The following is a 20,960-nucleotide window of genomic DNA, read 5'->3' as shown; positions in this document are numbered from 1 at the left end:
CAGGGAAAGTTCCACCCACCTGTTTCCACGTTGGCAGAGCGAACGCTGGAGAGGGGGTTGCCTCCTATCCAGCGATCACTTTGCTGAAGTGGAAAGAGGTAGGAGCTTCCGGCTGAAGTCTCAACCTGTCACCGACTATAGTGGCGATTGCCTCACGTTATAGGGCACCCTACTGAGTCGCAGTGATGTATTCCCCGCTGCCTTATTCATTACAAAGTTTTAAACTAGTGTTTTAAATAGTTCTTTTGGCGTGTGTTTGATGAATGGTGCTTTAACTTTTCTAATGTTTTTGACAGTGAACTTTATATATAGGTTGTTTGGCCTTTTTTATACTTGTGCTGATAGATATTTTTATATATATTTCACTAATGCTGTGTGAATGCTTCCGTGTATGCTTTTTTGTACCAGTTGTGTTTGGCATATGTTTGTTGCATTTTAGTTATGCTTTATAAATGCCTCTTTGTAAAACTCATTCCTGCTATAATACTTTACGGCAATGCAGTTTTGTTTTTAGAGCGCAGCTCTTAGGGCGCCCGTTTCCGGATTGAGCGGCGTCGGCGTCGGCGTCAGCGTAACCGCGCGGTGCGTTATGGGTAATTTTTCCTGCTAAATTTAACGGAAAATTTTTCCCGCTATATTTAGCGGAAAAATTTTACCGCTATATTTAGCGAAAAATGTTCCCCGCTAAATTCAGCAGAAAAATTTTCCCGCCAAATTTAGCGGAAAAAGGTTCCCCGCCAAATTTAGTGGAAAAAATGTCCCCTAAATGGGAGGCGAGCAGGAGGGAAGGGGCATAGCCTCCTCTCCGTACCTTCCCCTCCTCTTCCTCAAGGGCTGCGCTCTAATTCGGCGTTACAGAGGATTGTAAACGTCTTTCATTTTTGTAAAATGAATAAAACAGGGTTAAGCAAACAGTGATGCCACTATTAAAAACTCTGTCAGGTGTTACGCATGCACTTTACAAAATAAACGTGAAACTCAGTAGACTAATACACTACCTCATGAAAGAAGTCTTTTTATTGGCTCATGATAATTGCCTATATTGAAAAGCAACGGTCGAAAACATAAGTCCAACAAGACAGGTACCACTCTCGCAACTATATTCGGCATTATTGGAGTACAAAAAATACAAACAAGAGTAAAATGACATTTCAAAGAAAAAGGGGACATTAATAGTGTGAATGTACAATATCTAATGGTAAATCTTGCAAGTGGCGACTTGACACACGAACTTGTTCTCATAAAGATGCCTCCCTTTAATAGTTGCATAAGAAAACTTAACATTTTTACTGCTTTTAAAAACTACATTTTCAAAACTCTATCCCTATGGTGTGACCTCCACCACTTCAGCAACTGAAGTCTGCATTACAACATTATGGTTTGCCTGTAGGACAAATTGCATAAGCTGGATATTAAGAAAGTCCTTGTCAAGGGTCGGCAGCTGCTTCAGCTCCCGTGTGAGGGACGCGGAGAACAGAAAGTCCTCGTCGTCAAAGAGGTTATGGCCGGACTGGTTGAGCACAGACGGAGCTCTCTCAAGGGCAGCTTCATGGGCTCTTGTCGACTGCCTACTCTTCTTCATTCCTCTCTTGGGCTGTGGCACCGGGGGATCGGGTTCTGTAAAAACCTAATCTTCCTCGGACGCGTCGGAGGCGTTGTCTACGAACACAGGGCCAGGCATACTCCCTTGTAAGTGGTGACTGGCACCCGAGGAACTTGATTGATCCAAAGTAGAAAATCCACTCCTGGGAGTGTGAGACCCTTAGAGGAACAACATATCCTCAAAGAAGTACCACACTGATTTGTAGAGGTCACCTGTGCCCTTCCCAGATGCTCTGGAGTTTTCAATTTTGCTAATCTCTTTAAAAAAGTATGTCCTCAGGTTTCTGAACTTGGTACGTGCTTCTTAAGCTGGAAAATAGAAAATGTATCATACGCTTAGACAGGTTAATGAGTTCCCCAAAGAAAGGTTGAATAAAATGGCTCACTAAAAGGAACAACATATTTGGGAAGAAGCGTTTACAAAGTTACTTTTATTTATAAGGACTAAGGAAAAACAAAAATCTTGAACCAAAGGAACTTCAGCTGCTTCCTTCGAAAAATTATCAACTGCAGCGGACATCACTACTTGGGTTTGGAGTGATTACTATACTACCTAGCGTTTACTACACTTAAAAATAATTTGACTCATATAAATCAGATGTGAAAATAAGCCACAGTAGCTGTTAGACATAAAAAAACAATTGCTTTGCAATACAGAGCAGAGAAGTTAAGTTCACATTTTGCCTTGGGCAACCTTTTGGAAGAACACTAGTTACAATACATTTTTTTTTATATTTTATAAATATCATAACTTGTTATGCACTATTTTTGTAACTTTGTAAATGAATTTTAGGTACTTATGTTAAAGTCCAGCAAGGATTAATCTTATCATCACCTTGTATAGGTCAAGTATTGGCATTCAAACAGAACTTACAACTTACGTGTGCAACCAAGCATGTCTGCAATTTCTTGCAGCATGATGTCCCGCATAGTCCTGTTTTTGTAGTCTCAGTGTTTCACATTGGGTACAGATTTTCATGCCGTTGAAAGAAATCATTCCGCAGCCTCTTATTCCCAGTGGTCCACAATTAACCATCCTGCAAGATAAATTACAAAAGGTATAATAAAGCATGACATCTGGTGACACGAACTGCTAATTATATTGGAGATACAAAAAAATTTACAGTAAAAAGTACAAAAAAAGGAAGCAGTCATTTATACATGCCATGGCGATAATCGTACTGTTAAACGAACGCAACATATATAACGAATGCTCAAGCGTTTGAACATATATCATTATAGGATACTCTCGAGCGCTGGCCCGGCGTAAAAAGAAATGATATAAATTTCACAAGGGACAAAGCGCCTTGGAACTTTTCACAAAGATGTCTTTGGGTGTTGCATTTATCATACTCAAATTTCGTGAGCGTATATTTTTGTGGAAAAAAAATAACTAGAAACCTACTTTTTTATGCGCGTGGTAAAAAAAAGAAACTTGTTTTTCCACACGTATAAACAACCATCTGGTGGGCACTGCCAGGGGCGTAGCAAGAGGGGGCTTATGAGGCACCCCCCCCCCCCCCCTCCTCACCTACGGAGGCCTCAGCCAACTCCACTGTTTCAGGCAAAAAGCCCCAAAAAAGTGGCATCTTGCACGCGCGGTCGTCAACACTTCATTTTGATTATTTACTTCGAATCTTTTATACGGGGAAGGCGTGCGCGTGCGGCGCGTGCGACGGTGCGAGCGTAGTTTTTAGACACTGCACACGAAACATTCACGGAACCCTAGCCATAAACAGCTTCGCTGTAAAAAAGAAGGCAACTTTTCTCGATCTAACTAAACAAGGTAATCAGTATAATACAAATGTAACGTATGTGTAACGATACGCTCCCTTTTTTAACTGTAACGGAAACGAGTTCCTTTTTCACATATGAAACTTGTAACGGGAACGCGTTCCAAAAATCGGAAGGAACGAGGAACGAGCTTTCGTTTCTTCTTTTGAGGAACGTGTACAACACCGATATACAGAGGTGTTTCACGTAAGAGTGACAAAAATTCCTACAATTAGTGTATTTCAGGTAAAAATATAATTTTCTTGGGACCGCATTACTCATTGTGGCGGATGTCAAAAAATGCGCGATACTTACTAATTAGTTCGCTAATTAATTCAAAGGATACTTTCTAATTAGTTCGCTAATTAATTTAAACGATACTTACTAATTAGTTCGCTAATTAATTGAATTTTAATTACTAAAAATAGGCATATGGTTCCAATTAGAAACTTGTTGAGCGTCATCGAAAACCACTAATCAGTCATTTTCAGAAAGACTTTTAGGGGCGTGAGAAGCGACGTACTGCACTAATATTACCGCTCGTGGAGCAGGTACAAGGTCAGCGGTTGCGGTAAGACGCCCGCGCGATTTTTCCGTCTCTCCTAAAAAATTCAACCTTACGCTTTTTTTTTTACTTTTTGTAAATATGCATTGTCAATATGTAAAAGATCCAAAGTTAAAGTACATTAAGATGGTGTCTACTGGAGTTTTAAAAAGGAATAAGAGGTGTTTTTTAGGGTAATTTGATGTAGTTCAACTTTTTTTTTTCCAACGCCAGAAGTTGTTGTAGTCCCAATGCTGGAAAGGTAAAATGATCATACCGGCACAACGAAAAGGTATAAAATTGCAGAGCGAATCCAACCGGTATTGAATCTTTCTGTACTCTCATTATTTGTACAATATTGGACTAGGTTCTTAGAAGACGCGCTATAGCAAGAGGGTAGATGGGCACCATATTATTTTAGTGGGTAAGAAAAATGTCTCTCAGTGTCTTTTTCAGAGCGCTGGACCTATGTTCATACTTCATAGCTTATGAATTTTCCTGGTTTCTTCATTTTGCTGCTTCTTCCCTCGTGTTTTTTCTCCAGTATCATCATATAATTTAAAATTCCTCTCTGCTACATTATCAGTGGTCACTTGCTTATATATTACGTTTGTAGAGTACTTACAACAAATGTGTATACCAATATCGTGATTTACGTATGTAAAAATACTGCTTTTTAAAGCAGTATTTTACATACGTATGTAAAATACTGCTTTCGCTATTTTGTGGAATGTGAAGGCTACCTGCCTTCACATTCCACAAAATAGCGAAAAAAAAAAACAAAAAAAAAGTCAAGCCAAGAAAGCTGGGTGAAAAGAAAATATAAATACGCAATTATAAAGTTTTTTTGTCTTTTTTTTTTTACATCCTACGGGGTACGTATTTTTTTGTATATTTGGAAGCTGACACTTCGTCCTGCTCCCAAAATCACCGTACGACAGCGACAACGACTATTCCTTTTTCAATACTAGAAACGGAAACGAAAAAAAAAAATGCTTGATACGTATAAAAAAAAAAAAAAAAAACCTATCTGTCGACATGTCCAACTCGAAGATTTTCTCGAGCAAAGCCGCCGGTGCTAAGCTGAGTTTGTATTCCGGAGGGTGCGAGGCAGCGGGCGCCGCACTTTCGAGGTGGACGTGCGTCGCAAGACTCGGCCGCCGTCCGAGGGATCAGGGTCAGTCGAAAAGAGATTCAAAAGATGGGGTTACAAATCCGCCGTTGTCAGGGGAGGAGGGCCTTCCATCTCTCACAACAGAGCGGCCTCAAGTGTAGGTTCACACCACAAGCTCCATTCTACTCTCGTAAGCAGGTGGACGGAAAGCGACTGGGATTGGATTTCCCCCACCTCGCGTCCCCAAGTGGGATTTTTTGTTCCCCTAGTTTGTTTGGATTTCGAGGTCGGCTCCGTCTAATGATTTTCCCCCATTTTTTCCCCCTACTTTTTCTCGTCCACTCGGCCCTCCTCGTGGACGCTCTTTTTTTTTTTTTTTTTCTCTTTTCTTTTTGTCCCTCAATTTTCGAGCCCGATTAAACTCGACAGCGAAAGAAGAGCGTGGGGGGTGGGGGGATAAGAGAAGCGTCCAGAAGGCAAGGGAGGTGTTTGCGCGATGCTTGAGAGCCGGAGAGGGGGAGGCGCTAACAGGGGAGCGAAGGGAGCAGCGCTCGGCCGGGGAAATGGAAGTAATACCACAATGCCCTGCGGTTATTTTTCCAAGAAGGAAGCGCGGTGGAGGGTGGCAAAGAATAATAAAAGGTTGACGGGCAAGGCGATGTTCCATCCTACCGATCCTCAAGTGGTTGCCACTCGGCTGGCGGCGGCGGCGGGAGGGGAGACGAGGGCCGTGGGGGACCGGGGGATGTTGATCTAAGGGGACGGTTCAGGCGCGCGTTCCGAGAGCCTGCCAACAAAGGGACATGAGCGGGCTCGCCGGGAGCGCGATGAAGGCGACGTCGCTGCTGCTGCGTGGGGACCGTGGGGGCCGACGCGCCAGAAGCGCCGGCCTTTCGCGCCCACGAGTGTCAGCAGAGTCACCAGGCCCAAGTGCCGTCGGTGTAGCCCCTGCGCTCGTATTTATCCAGCTTAGTCCGTCGCGGCTCGTGGTCGCTGAACGCGCAGGGCGCGCTCTTCGACCAGGCCCCATGACTCCCGTGATCAGTGACCGGAGGAGGCATTGTGGTCCTTTTTGCCGCCTCGATGACGGACCCAACAGCCGAGTGTCTCCAGTACTGGTCGGAGGACCGTGGCTAGACGGTGCATGGGAACTGTAGACACTGATGCTGGGGTTATAGCGAGTCTCTTGTCAGTCTCTCACCAATACTTCCGAGAATTCGAACCATGGCGGGGTGAAACGCATGAAACTCGACGAAAATGTAGCTTTTGTTTTACTTCAGCTATGACCTGTTCTTAGCAGTAAGGCTAGGAGAAAAAGAACCCGCAAATTATTTAAATGGGTGCGCAAAGTTTGTGCATGAAACGTCGCTGTCTTTTTTCGGACTTTCGGCTCTGTTCCTTTTAATGTCCAAGTAGCAACCGGGAGCCACGGCATTTTGAAAACCTTTTCCTCCGTCGGCATATTTAAACAAATGTCCTATTTTGAGTGTGGAGTATTTTGCCAATGAGTGCCTAAATGGTCTTTCTGTAAATGAAGAGTGCCCGTGCAGTGCACAACTTACATCGGTACCCAGGGTACGCAAGCACACAGATCTAGCTTTGTGTACATTGTTTGAGAAAGCCACAAGAATGATGGAATCCGTGACCTAACTACCAGAAGAAGGGACATCCGGCCAGTCAATTTAGTTATTCGTTATTCAAATTATAAACAATTTTCGTTTATTCTTTTCTTGTTCGTCGTTTCACATCTCACTCATGACAGAAGACCACTGGGGTCTAAAACGAACAAGCATTTATCGTCCTATTCACAGTAATACCGTGAATCATCCTATCGCTATTAAATCGAAACGAACATCGTCATTGGATTTATTATATAATTTTTACCATGCTACCTCACATTTTCACAAGGCATCTCTGCTCGTCACTTTTACAATATTTTTGTCACTTTCACAATATTTTTTTTTCAGTCGGGCCAAAATAATTAGGTTATGGAAGCAAAATAATTCAGCTATAATTTTGACACGAAATACTTTTAAGAAATATCACATTCAGTAAAGTATATTTACCTCAATATTACAAAAATAAATTCCCCCAAAATATCCGTAAATGTTTAATTATACAGCTGTTTGAATGGTTTTGGTTATAATGTAATATGAGACGTGGCAGCCGCGTTGCCAAATCAAAAATCAAAACCCCGCTAAAGAAATCCCCCCCCCCCCCCCCCCAAAAAAAAGGAAGAAAAAATCGCTACATTTGAGGCGCTATGTAAAGATGACTTTTTAACACTATTTGCTGCTATAATTAGTCGAAAAACAACCCATTAAATAAACGAACCATTAGAAGGGAGCTCTCCTTTTCGACTCGGAGTGCTTCATGCACAGAAAGATGTCCATTGCATATAATCTGACTGTCACCATTTGTTACCAGGTGTATTGTTTAGCCCTTACCTGTCGACGTACAGTTTCATAGTTCCATCCGATTATTTGTACAATATTTGGTGGAAGTTCAAATCCTTATTAACCAAATTTACATGTTTCTCAAAGAGTCTTATTCTCCTGAGGAGGTATCTAACTTGTCACACGTTGATAATGCAGTTTATGCAAAGCTGGAAGCGAGCTGAACAAGAATAACGATAATAATCTCTGGAGAAGGGGAACAAGCGAGACAAAGGTGAAACACAAATCTCCAAACAAAGGTAGGTGAATGGTGTGCGACTGAAAAAATCTGCCTGGTCTTGCTCGCTTGTTCCATTGCACTAATTGCATTATCATCATAACATTAAAAATGCAGGCCGTTCACCCTTGTTCGTGTTATAGCCTAGTTACACTAGCGCTATTAACTGTCATTAAGCCAACGGCAGACGACTCAATCGCGATCGGACGGAGTTATACACGGCAGCGCTAACTGTCATTGAGCCACTAACGTTCAGTGAGTTTAACTGGGCTGGCATACCTCAGTTAACTGATGGCGGTTCGCCCCAATAGAGCTAAAGATGGCGTCCGCCGCAGCCCATGGCCAGCGCCAGCGAAGAACTTACCATGGCGTAAGATTGCGGGAGGTATTTAGAAAGTATCATAGAAGAAAATATTGTCGGAAGAGGCATGATTCGGGAGAGCTGCCGCTAGAACGATCACGGCACGTCGCGGAGGCCAGAGCTCGGCGATGTCGACCATTGTGATGTCGGTGCCCGAAAAGACTTTCTTACTCGAATTCCCGTGAAACGTTCTGACTATCGTTTCTTTACTCCAAAAAAACAAAGAAAAAAGTTAATTTTGTTTTCCTTTAAACGTTTATAATGAATGAAAAATCTGCATATATATCGTTTGCATCACACTTTAAAAATAAGGTAATGTGACATCAGTTTTGGTTTCGTTTCGGCTTCAACTGTGCCCCTTGACGCACATCTCAATTGGGCTTGTTAGGCCTATGTACCATGTAACACCGGATAACTTAGTTTAGCTCAACGACAGTTGGGATGTACCATCTATGGGTGGCTTAATGACAGTTGAGGGCGCTAGTGTATCTAGTGTGTTAGGCCGGTGGCGGCTGTTAAAACCCGTTTGCTCTACTGAGGTCTAACTGCTGGTTAGCTTAGTCGGTAGAGCGCTTCACTGGAGATGGAGAGGTCCCTGGTTTGATACCAGGACCAGGCGGATTTTTTCAGTCGCGCACCAGTCATCTACACTAAAGCCGTGCAGTACAGCCAAAGCTACAGGGGAGAGAGTGTATTCCGACCAGTTCAAGAGGAGAGAAAGGAGGAACGGACAAATCCCAGCGCTTCTCTCCCGTTCCTTTTTTCCCTCTGTAGAAGTGCTTGTTGTTGGGCAAGTTGGTGATGACTGTTTTGAACCATGGCTAAAAGCGCTAAAAAGACGAATCCAAGAGAGAAGACAAACGCGGGCGCTTTTAAGCATGGTTCAAACCCCATATTCGTCTTCTTTCTTGTGTTCGTTTTTTTTTAGCACTTTTAACCATGGTTCAAAAACTGCTCTCCCTCCTCTTGAACGGATTGGCATACGCTCTCACCTCTGTAGCTTTGACTGTACTGCACGGTTTTAGTGAGACGGAGTATAGCTGTGTTTGGAGTTTTGTGATTGTCTTTTGTCCCCCTTGTTCCCCTTCTACAGGGATTATTACCATCATTCTTGTCCAGCTCGCTTGCACCTGCGCATTAATTGCACTATCATCACAACATTAAAAATGCAGGCCGTTCACCCTTGTTGGTGTTAGACTGGTGGTGGCTGTTAAAACCCGTTTGCTCTACTGATGTCGAATTCCTGGTTAGCTCAGTCGGTAGGGCGCTTCACTGGAAATAGAGAGGTTCATGGTTCGATACCAGGACCAGCCGGATATTGTAAGTCGCGCACCAGTCACCTAGTTTTGCTTAAGGATTTATGTTTGTCCTTGGTTCTTTTTCTCCGACGATTATTATCGTTATTTTAATCACACGTCGCTTGGAACTTTCAGTAACCAGTCACAAAGTTTAAAACCCTGTAGCCCCCATTTTTTTTTTTTTTAATTATTGTCCATAGTGTACTGGGCCCATGTCATCTGGCAGACATTGAAAACGAAATCATAGATCGACGCCCAAATTAGGTAAAAACACGTTTCAATGTTTCCGAAGAACGGGTAAAAACACAGGCGAGCTGGTAAAGATCTTCCATAGTAAACGGAGACACGGAACGAAAAAAGGACGAAAAAAGTGTCAAGTCTCGACTTGTGGTTGCTTTGTCCGTTTTTTTGTTTTTGTTTTCAAATTTGTGGTTGTTTTTCACCGTTTTTTTTTTATTGTTTTGTGTCTCCGGTTACTATGGAAGATCAATGTTTGCCACCGTATGATCTCAATGGCGTCGCAAGCGTTGTTATCACTGACAACAACCTTGTTGAAAGTAAGCAAAAGTAACGACCCTATAGATCTATCTTACCACAAAAATTAAGCTTTTTAATATTGATAAATGTAATCTACAAAACATTCTAAGCTACCAGAAAAAAAAATGCGAACGTGACTTGAAATCTTCTAAAAATCCCGCCAACCGCAAAACTGGAAATTTCACCCACTAGTCAATTCAGAAAACAGTTAAATTTAGCTGGAAACCCGCTAAATTGGCAACACTGCATGGCAAAGTCGAGTAATGTTTTGTAATAGTTCGAGATTTTTTGAGACTTTTATGTGGATACCAAATATCCTGAGGCCTACAATGTTTCAAACCTACATCAAACTCTGAAAAAAAAAAAAACAAAAAAAACGATTTTTTTCTTTTTTTTTAAATATAAAACCGTTTATCTCGTATAATATACTTTAAGGCCGAAGATCGTAAGCTTGTGACAAATTACCGACCAATTTCACTGTTGTGTACTGCGGTGAAAGTATTGGAACATGTATTATTTACGCACATTTGTCATTTTTTAGAATCAAGTAATTTACTGCATCCTCGGCAACACGGTTTCCGCAAAGCTCTGTCTACTTCCACTCAGTTGGTTGAAACCACGCATTATTTTTCTGAGGTCTTAAACCGTCGAGGCCAGGTAGACGTGGTCTCTTGGACTTCTCAAAAGCTTTCGATCAAGTATCCCACCCGAAGTTATTAATAAAACTGAAAGCAATCTTAAGGAACGACATTACAAATTGGATTAGTGACTACTTAACACTTCGTCGACAGGGGGTTGTCATAGATGGATCAATTTCCGAACCTGTTTTTGTTGACTCTGGAGTGCCTCAGGGATCCGTTCTTGGACCGTTACTTTTTTTGATATTCATTAATGACATCTTAGATGATATATCAGTCCAGATTAGCCTTTTCGCCGACGACTGTGTTCTTTACACTGAAATTTCTAGCCCTGACGACCACCTTCTCATCGATGCCTCCCTGGCAAAAATTAACTTATGGTGCGAAAAGTGGCAAATGACTCTTACCGCGAAAAAAACAGTATTTATGAACATCACACGAAAAAAAAACCATTTCACATTTTTTCTTACTGAATAGACGGCGTACCTCTGCAAAAAAGTTGAATCATTTAAGTACCTAGGGGTGATCATTACATCGGATCTACGATGGAACGCTCACATTGACTACATCTCAAGACGTGCTTTCCAAAAGCGCTTATGGCCAGAACATCCATTGGGTCACAACATCGATCGAGTCAAAACATCCAACAGGTCACGTGACACCAGAGTCAGAACATCCAACGAGTCAAGACATCCATCCGAGTCGAAACATCCATCGAGTCAAAACATCCATCGAGTCAGAACATCCATCCGTGTCTAAACATCCATCGAGTCATAATATCCATCGAGTCAGAACATTCATCAAAGTCGAAACATCCATATGAGTCAAAACATCCATTGAGTAAGAACATCCATCAGAGTCAAAACATCCATCTAATTCAAAACTATTATTTGAACTGAAAAGAAAAGAAAACAATATATATGAATTTTTTCCGGCTCGAAACTGCGAATTTCGCCAAGTGCCAGTTTCGGGCATACACCTTGGTCAGTGTCCTGGATGTAGGGTCCCTCGTGTTCGTGTTTTATTTTTGTCACTGAGTATATTTGGCTATTTGTCATCTGCAGTCCCGACATTTCAGGATGTCCTTAACTATCTGGACAGAATTACAATCCTCGTAGTTCTTCCGTAGAATGAACTGAACAGCACACATGGGCCAGTTTCCTTGAACAAAACTCTTTGAATGCCTCGCGATGTCTTGGTGTCTTATTCAACCGAATGACTTCATGCGAACGATATGCACTACGTTGTGTCTGGTAGAAGTAATTGTGACAAAAATGAGTGTAGAGACACTACGGCAGGGTACAAATACCTAAAAAGTTGTAATACATGAAAAAACAAAACTGTAAAATGTGTCCCAATAGTGCTTCCGTAAGTTAAAAAGTACTATTTATATACAATTGAGCAAACCCATGTAGAGTGCTTTGTCCGAGAGTGAGACTAACTTTAAAAAACCACGAACTAAAGCTACGATTCCCTCGGAATAACGTTACTGATCATGGCGAACGTCTGGGACAAGAGCGTCTTGAAACAATTCAGAGGCTTAACACAAAAATAGAAGAATTTACTGGCGAGGTGAAATTAATTTTTCGGAAGGGCTTACGCTGCATAATTCACCGACAACAGTATTTTGGTCCCTCGAGAAATTGCGCAGACTCGGGGCGAGCCCATCGATGCGCTCTGCTGCTCCCACCCATATATATAAAAAAAAAAAAAATATATATATATATATATATATATATATATATATATATATATATATATTTTTTTTTTAATTAATGCGGCGAAGCAAAATACTTTTAAAACAGAGCCATTCTATTTTGAAAAATGTTTCACCATCACAAGCTTGAGAGTGCTCTTACTTTTCACGCGAATAATAATATCGTTCCTTTCATTTGGATGATTTTTATCACGTTGATTTTGAATGAATTGCTAAAATTTGTTACCCCACGTTGCCTGAAAAAAAAAGCACTTTTCTTTCCGAACCTTTTAGGAGCGCAGTGACATAGACCAAGCTAAAATTAAAGAATGGCTGTCACACTGGTTTCTTCAAAGGCTACCTAAATACCTATCATTTTTATATGGATTCAAAAGGCCTTGTCCATTGTCTGTGGGTCACGTAGCTGCCACGAATCGCAGAGTAGCGTGCTCTCGAGCTGCACGGGTCAAGCGACAGCAAATAAAACGCCACCAAGACGGCAAAGCAGCGTATTTTACAGGTAATGCAAGTAAGTTACAATCTTAAACCACGTCGCGTGATCACGTAACATTACCGATCGCCGCTTTCGAGAGCCATTGCCACTGCGCCGTCGTGTCCTACCTGATTTTATTACAGAGTGGACCACCAAAATACTTTCTTATTTTACGTTCCGTTATGCTACAAGAAAGACACTGGGTCACTGACGAGCGTACACCCTTAATACATGATAAAACAAAAACAAAATTATTTAGGTTCGTTTACATGCCCCTGACGATATTAACTTTAACATTTTGTTTATATATTTATTAATAAAAACAACAGACCATGAGTGGGTCAAGCAGGCACCAAGAAAAACAACAGCAATGATCTTGAAAAAAAAAATAAACAGAAAGTAACACTGGTAGAGGAAAATTGAAGAAATCGGAATCACGAAATACATATAAAATCCCACGTTTATTGAATAGCCTAAATAACTGACAAGGTCTCAATAAGATAATAAAATCGTAAAGGTAGTTCACAGCTCAAATAATAGTAAAGAAATAATTCCTATCCACTTCTGTCAAATACCGAACTCAATTTTGTCCTTCATAACTTATTAAATTTTATCTAGGAGCGTGTGCAAACGGTCCTTGCTTACCATAACGTCAAAAGTCGTTTACACAACAGCTCTCTCCTTTCAGGCGAAAAACGATAGAACCTTCAACTCGTCAAAATATTCATGACAGCCATCCGAGTCAAAACGTCCATCGACTCAAAACATCCATCGAGTCAGAACATCCATTCGAGTCAAAATATCCATCGAGTCAGAACATCCACCGAGACAAAACATTCACGAATGGATGTTTTAACTCGATGGATGTTCTGACCCGTTGAATGTTCTGACTCGGAATCTTCCAAAAGCTAGGCTACTTGAGACGATCCCTGGGGCGCTCCAGTGTATCGGCGAAGCTGACTGCATTCCAGACCTACCTGCGACCCATTCTATAATATGCAGGAGTGGTCTGGGATCCACACACCGAAGTAAACAAAAATAAAATGGAAAAAATACAAAGGAGGGCGGTAAGGTTTACCTACAGCTCCTATAGCTGGTCTGTGTCTCCCAGCCAGCTCCTGCAACATGCCAACCTCGAGAGCCTTGAAAATAGACGACGGAGGGATCGATTAAAATTATTGTATCTAATCATTAATGACCAGCTAAACATTAACAAAAAGAAGTATATCTCATTTTTTCAGCCACAATTATCAAGACGATCACATCAACTGTCAATAAGGGAATTTTCCGCTAAAAACAATGTATTTCATCATTAATTTTTTCCACGCACTGTTAGAGAATGGAATTCCCTGCCAGCCGACGTTGTGAACAGTCCAACCTTGTCTTCATTCCTCTCCCAAATCGGTTAGAAAAGTAAATAGTTGTACGTGTGAGTTGCATCTTGATTGTATATTATACATTCTATATTCGCGAGTGTTTTCCGATGGGATTGGATGAGCCAGTCACTTTGCTTGTCTGTGTCGCGTTGCAGCAGGGCGCTGCCGAGATTTTGAACTGTGTATAACGGAATTTTTTTTTTTTTCAAATATGTAGTTTCACTCCTGCTATCGCCTCCACGAGGTGAGCAGTATTAACAAATAAATAAATAAATTTACCTTGCTTATAGTAGTATAGCCGCCTAATCGTAATGCCAAGGCTCTGTTCACCATGCGCTGACACTGATCAATACGCCGAAAAATCATATAATAAAAAATACATAGGTTGAGGTTTGGTAACTCTAGCAAATATTCAGTCAGGCAATGTGGTTAACCTGGAACGTGTTGCAATGTTCTGTAGCACCCCTTCTATTCACTACGTGTTGACACTTGTCGAGAAGACAAGTTCATGTTTACCAAGCAGCACCTAAACACGACGGGGAGTGGTAATCCATCGTGACATCTACGATGGAAACACCGTGTCCCGGAGTTCAAGGAGCTCTTCAAAAAGTCGGACTTACATGTTCGTTTTCAAAACGCTTTCTCAGAAGCAAACATACCGTGTTTACTTCAGGACAGTTCGCCCACATCAGAAAGCCTTGAAAGATTCGTCTTGCCACACTTTAAACAAACATCAGCAGAAGCGTCCGTCCTGTGACTTCACACTCGGAGACGTTGAAAAAGACGATCGGTTTTCGCGAAGCAGGGCGGCTCGGTTGCACCTTATACACGAATATGAGAGGTTGCAACATGACTAGAAGCACAGAGACGGCGGCATCCTATCGCAATCCTTCTTCGTGCGGAATAGACAAAATAAATAAATAATCGAAAAAAAAAGAAGGATGTCCACTATCTCAATAAAGTAGCTAAGGAATTTCATTGCGCGTATTATTTCCGTCATAACATAGGTGAATATAAAGAACGAAAGGAAATCTATGGTGTATATGAAATACAATAAACCTGACGCATAAGCAGTTTTTATGCCTTTTCCCAGTATTGTTTTGCATTTCAGATGTCGGACGGAAGAGTAGTTTGTGATTGACATAGGGAACCCTAAAGCGAAGGGAGAAAAGAAGGTATAACGTCCGCTCCTTCTTTCTTTAAAATGTCAGTTTTGAGCCAAATCACCTTTACTCTTAACTTTAGTTAGTGATGATCGGTGTTTGGCTATGGTATTATCATTTAAATGTATGATGAAGTCTACCTGAAGCTGTCAAGCACACGTCACTTCTTCGTTTATTTCATTTCATTTCATTTATTGTTCCCTCAAAGCGCCCGGAGGCATTACATGAGGGGGGGGGGGGGGGGGGGGGGGGGGAGAAACAAAAGAAAAAGATCGCTGCAAAAACAAGAAAACTCTAACATTGAAAACAGCACGCGATAGATCGCGCACATATACACAGCATACTATATACACAACAGCTATACACCAGAGAGCGTATAAAATTAAACTGACTTAAATAATTCTTCACATACACTCCTAAACTGTGCACAGTCTGATATATCAACCACACTTTCAGGGAGGTCATTCCATTCATGAATAGCCAAGATCAAGGGCGACTCTGAAAAATGCTTAGTGCGACATAAGGGTAGCCTAATTTTATGACGGTGATCATGCCGAGGAAAAATCCTATGGGGCGGAAGTAAAAGTTGACTTTTAAGGTCAGCGTTGTAATAATATACGCGATGAAGAAAATCCAGTCGTGATACTTTGCGTCTATTACATAAAGGAACAAGGTCAGCTCTTGTTTTTAGTGCTGTCACACTCGACGTAAAGGAATAATCTCTAAGAATAAAACGTACGGCTCTGTTCTGAACAGACTCTATTTTTTTAATTAAATAATCTTGCCATGGGCTCCAAATAATGCTCGCATATTCTAGTTTTGAAAGAATAAATGATTTGTAAGCTAACAATCGAACGTCACTTGGTGCTAAGAACAAGTTCCTCCTAAGATACCCTAGAGATCGATTCGCTTTGCTCACAATATGATCAATATGCATTTTCCAGTCGAGATTATCCGTTAGAAATACTCCGAGGTATTTGTAATGAGTTACATTTTCAAGAATTGCACCATTAAATTTATAATCAAAGGCAGACTTAGATTTAATTGTAGCAAAAGTAAAAAGCTTGGTCTTTGTAATATTGATATCCATTTGCCATTTAACGCACCATAACCATAGCGAATCAAGGTCACGCTGGAGGGCGAAGCTATTTTCGTTGGAGATAATGCGCCTATATATTACGCAGTCGTCAGCGTATAGCCGAATTTTTCAACAAATTAAGTTAGGTAGATCATTAATGTAAATTAAGAAGAGAAGAGGGCCGAGGACGGAGCCTTGCGGGACACCGGATTTTATTGAGATACTTCGATATGAGTCGTTATGGATCGAGACTGATTGAGTTCTTTCAGAAAGGAATTCTTTGATCCAGTCTACAAGAGACTGATGCATATTAAGTGACTTAAGTTTACTTATCAAACGCTGGTGCGGGACCCGAACAAACGCTTTCGAAAAATCGATAAAGATAGCGTCAGTTTGCGTTTGTGAATGAATGTTGTCATGGATATCAGTGATAAATTCAAATAACTGAGTTTCACACGACTTCTCTTTACGGAAGCCGTGTTGGTTAGGGAAAAAGAAATTAATTTCTGTAAGGTAATTCACAATATGGCTGTAGATCACATGTTCCAGAAGTTTACAGGGTATGCTAGTTAGGGAAATGGGACGGTAGTTATTTGCGGACGTAGCATCACCGGATTTAAAAAAAAATATATATCTAAGAGCTTAGATATTATTTTCAGGGTGAGTTGTCGCAGCAATTTTTTTTTTTATTATTATTCAAGCCATCAGTGAACAAGCGAGAAAGCAGAGCCCATTTTCGGCCAAAGAAATGGGCTAATATTGCGTTACGCCGATCAGAAAACAACAAAGATAACTGGTGAATATTGAGGTAGTCTCACGTAGCGTAATGACTAAAACAACATTTAACCGGAACAAAAGAGAAATAGTTTAAGAAAGGCATCATATTATCCCAATTAAAGCATCTGGACTAAAATACCTAAATAACGCACCCGGTGTGTACACTAGTTCGCGCATTATATGCATTATATAGTTCGTAGAAATCAATCAAATCACGTGTGTATTTAAGTTTTTTTGTAACTAGCAATACCAAGCATTTTCTCGTCTCTCTCTACCTCACTCCCCTCCCCACGCGCTTACTTTTTCTATTCCTTTCTATAAATGACGTCATACTCAGAACAGGACCGCCCTAATTTCTGATTAATACGGATCGACAAAAAAAAAGTAGTTGATTAGACAATTAGAACACAACGCTACAGTATGGGTCAAAAAAATACGAACCGTAACTGTAAGAAAGCTTCCTAGCACAAAACCTCGACACTGTCCCGATTCTGCCCGCGGGTTATAATATACAGCCAAGACTCACGCTCCTTTTTTCTTTTCTTTTACAGCGTGCATTATATTTAGCGGCTGTGAGACAGCTCGCACCCTTGATCTCGGTCGGATTGCTGTTGCGCCGCGGTTGCACCACGCATCGTGGTTGGGCCCCCGTGACAGCAGCCAAGCCAAGTGCCCCCCCCGCAGGGTCACTGAACGACGGGTCAAGAAGGGGCTTGACAGGGCCGCATAATCGAAGGGGATGTGCTGCTTTTTTACTCTTGAGTCTCACGAGCGGGGCTGCCTCCATTAGATGGTCGGATTCTCTTGGCTCTAGAGCAATCATGGCGTGCACGAAGAAAAAAGAGACATATTTCGTCAGTAGTCGCTCCGGCCGGAGGCACGTTAAAGTATCCAGGTCAGCAGCTCTACTGTACTGCACGTCTAAAGTCATCCCTTACAAGTTACAGCGTGCATCAGTATCGTCAGATCTCAGACAAACCGACCCCGCACTGTCTAGACATTCACCGTTTAATTATATTTTGCTTGGAACGAGCTCAATACCTATCTTACAAGTGCAGATTTAACAGGAGATGGAGGGTATAGCCATACTGTATATATAGAGACGCTTATAGAACCGTTTACGCAACTTACTAAGGGGTAGCTGTCCCGTCGTCCTGCCAAGCTATAGGCAATCAAACGAATTCAAATGTTTTCATACGATCGTCCATACAAAATTTCACTAAAACTCGATAGATATTCGTAGAAAACAAAAAAAACGGTGAATTGACCTTTTAAACAAACGTTTCTGTTGCAAACCCTGGAACGCGTAAATTATATAATGAAAACGAAGCGCACCAATGCGACGTCCCTGTTAGGCGTCTCGGGACAGACTCGTAAGGAGCACTTATATTACCTGCAATCAATCATTACGCGAGCACACCAACGAAAACTTTAGATAGCTATCGAGTAGTAACCGGCGAAGTGCGTCGTAAAACTCCCGCCAGTACAAACGAGCGAGACTCTTCGTCGCAGCCGCACGTGCACGCGCGCAAAATGTTAACACTTGCGACGAAGAGCCACAAATCTTAAAACACGGGGTGCGCGTTATACCGCAAAACCAAAAGGACGGAAGTTTACGAGCCACAGGCGTTCTCGACGTCAAGTGCGTCGAGAGTTAACCTAAAAATGTACATTCGAAAGTGATGGAGGGGGAGGGAGTCGAAAGAGAGATGAAGCGAGAGAGCGAGGAGGAGGGGGAGGCGTCCCGTTTTTGTCCAGTTGCCACGATGACTTTCGTTCACTTCCGTCCAGAAAAGCAGGCGCTCGGTTATTTAGGGACGTACACTTTCTGACAAGGCTTTCAAGCTTCCCAATATTTGCGGAGGCATCGAGCGCGGCGCGACCGCTTCGGCGGGCACCACTCTGGCCCCGTCCCGACCCCAAAAACGCTCGATGGGGTTTCGCCAGGGAGGAACGCGAACCGCCGAGAGATGAGAGAGACGGCCTTCTGGAAAGCGTCCAGGAGATCGGTATTTCGGGCCTTTGCTTAATGGACTGGATTAACCCTTTCAGCGACCACGGTTTCACGGCGCTGTCGCCACAAATTAGTCGCTCGACCACGACGTGCGGTGCCTCGATGGAGATGAAGCGTTGCGTTCAAAAGGGTCACTCGTCTGCCCCGGGCGACTCCGTCCTCTTTTACGAAAGAAACGATGTTGAGCGCGGGTGTTTAGGAGCTATGGTTTAAGTCTTGGTTGCTAAGACCATTCATGGATCACTGAGACCGATGAGTTCGTGAGTTCGACTTCTGTAGACGGATTTCGAGTCGTTGTATTTCGTCACTTGGGTTGCTCTTCCCGTTCGAGCTGAGCATGGAGAACGTCCGACGCACAACCGGTCGCCTTGGAATGTGTATATTTCAATTGTCAAGTATACAAGGTGGTGGAACAGTCAACAAGGTTATGAATCGGGCCTCGACCTTGTTGACTGCTGCCCGTAAGCTCTCGACCTGGTTGCGCGTACACTATAAGATGCAGCTAGGATCACCAGCACCATATTTTAGAGCCCCAAGAGTGTTTCCGTAACCCTGGGACAAGCTGATTCACACCCTTAAAGGGGCCATGAAACGAATTTTGGGTTAGGATAAATGATTTTAAATTGGGACTTTACGAATCGCATATCGTTTAGTTGGTCAAAAGAAAGAGGGTAAAAAGTCAACAGCCAGCTTTTCGGTACGAACATTTGAAAATATAGCGGACTATTTTGTACCTTCTTTCTTTCGAAAGCTCACCGCCTTTTCACTATGATACATCCGCGGTTCCCCAAGCGCGTCAGCGGTGCCAACCTGACGTCAGCCGAGCCTAGCTCACGCATTGGACACGAGAACTGCGTCACTCGGACGTATGCGCTCGTCAACAATCAATCCGTCGACGAATATTCGGATTCGCGTTCGGTGGCCAATGAGTGCCCTGACGGAACTTATCGTCAGTGGGGAATGACCAGTTCTATGGTGTGCATAAAAAGAACGGTGGAAGCTAGGACATCGCACCGGTGCCGGAGAATGTCACGACGACGTGATTTCACATTTCGCATCTGAGTTGAGGATTAAAACCAAGGAGGAAGAAGTAGGAAAATCGTTTCATGACCCCTTTAAGGGTGTAAAATATTTTATGCAAAAAGAATTAGATCCTAAGTGACTGCACGAACATTGCCATGGAAAAAGCTATAAACTATAGTCTGTATCACGGCATGCGCATTATGGTAGTTACAGTTTTACTTCAGATCAGCTCAGCATAATAGTATGCATTAATGTCTTTATATCAGGCAAGCAATTTTTTTATGAACAGTTAACAGCATACCATGCCTCAAGACGCGTCAATTCAGCGAGGTACTTTCTCGATGCAACCATTTTTGTACCCCCTTTTTTTGCTTTGGATTGTAGGAACCTTTAAAGGAAAAAAAAGAAAGACAATAATCCAGTTGGGCACTAGAAAATGCAGCGTCTCTCGTGTTAATATTGAAAACTTTGTGTCTTTACATTTGATATTAAGGTGACATCTGATTTCGACGACTCCATAATCTGCAGCAAGTCACATGAACATACTAACCCAAAAGCACCATTAAGAAACGAACTAAAAAGCTAAAACGTTTTTCGCTAAAAAAAAGAGAGAAAAAAACTGGCTATAGTGGTCTAGTTTGGGGTGTTTTCGTTACAATTAATCGTCTTTACGTCTAGCACTGCTTGTAAGAGCCGCAGTTAGCCAAGAAGGTGTCGCCGGGCACGGGGATCAACTGACGCACACACACACACACACAAAAATATATAGTAATCAAATACGGCGGCTCTAACTGTAAACA

The 20,960-nt window shown here is 42.1% G+C and overlaps 1 pseudogene; it reads right to left on the bottom strand.

The window, feature by feature from the left end:
- Window positions 1-1,061: 1,061 nt before the first annotated feature.
- On the bottom strand, window positions 1,062-2,627 carry LOC120838963 (annotated as a pseudogene).
- Between the last annotated feature and the right edge of the window lie 18,333 nt (window positions 2,628-20,960).

The sequence above is a fragment of the Ixodes scapularis genome, unplaced genomic scaffold, assembly GCF_016920785.2.
Source record: "Ixodes scapularis isolate PalLabHiFi unplaced genomic scaffold, ASM1692078v2 PGA_scaffold9__187_contigs__length_104089568, whole genome shotgun sequence".
In the NCBI taxonomy this organism is placed as follows: Eukaryota; Metazoa; Arthropoda; class Arachnida; order Ixodida; family Ixodidae; genus Ixodes; species Ixodes scapularis.
Note: the sequence above shows the minus strand (reverse complement) of the source record. Positions and strands in the feature narration are given on the sequence as shown.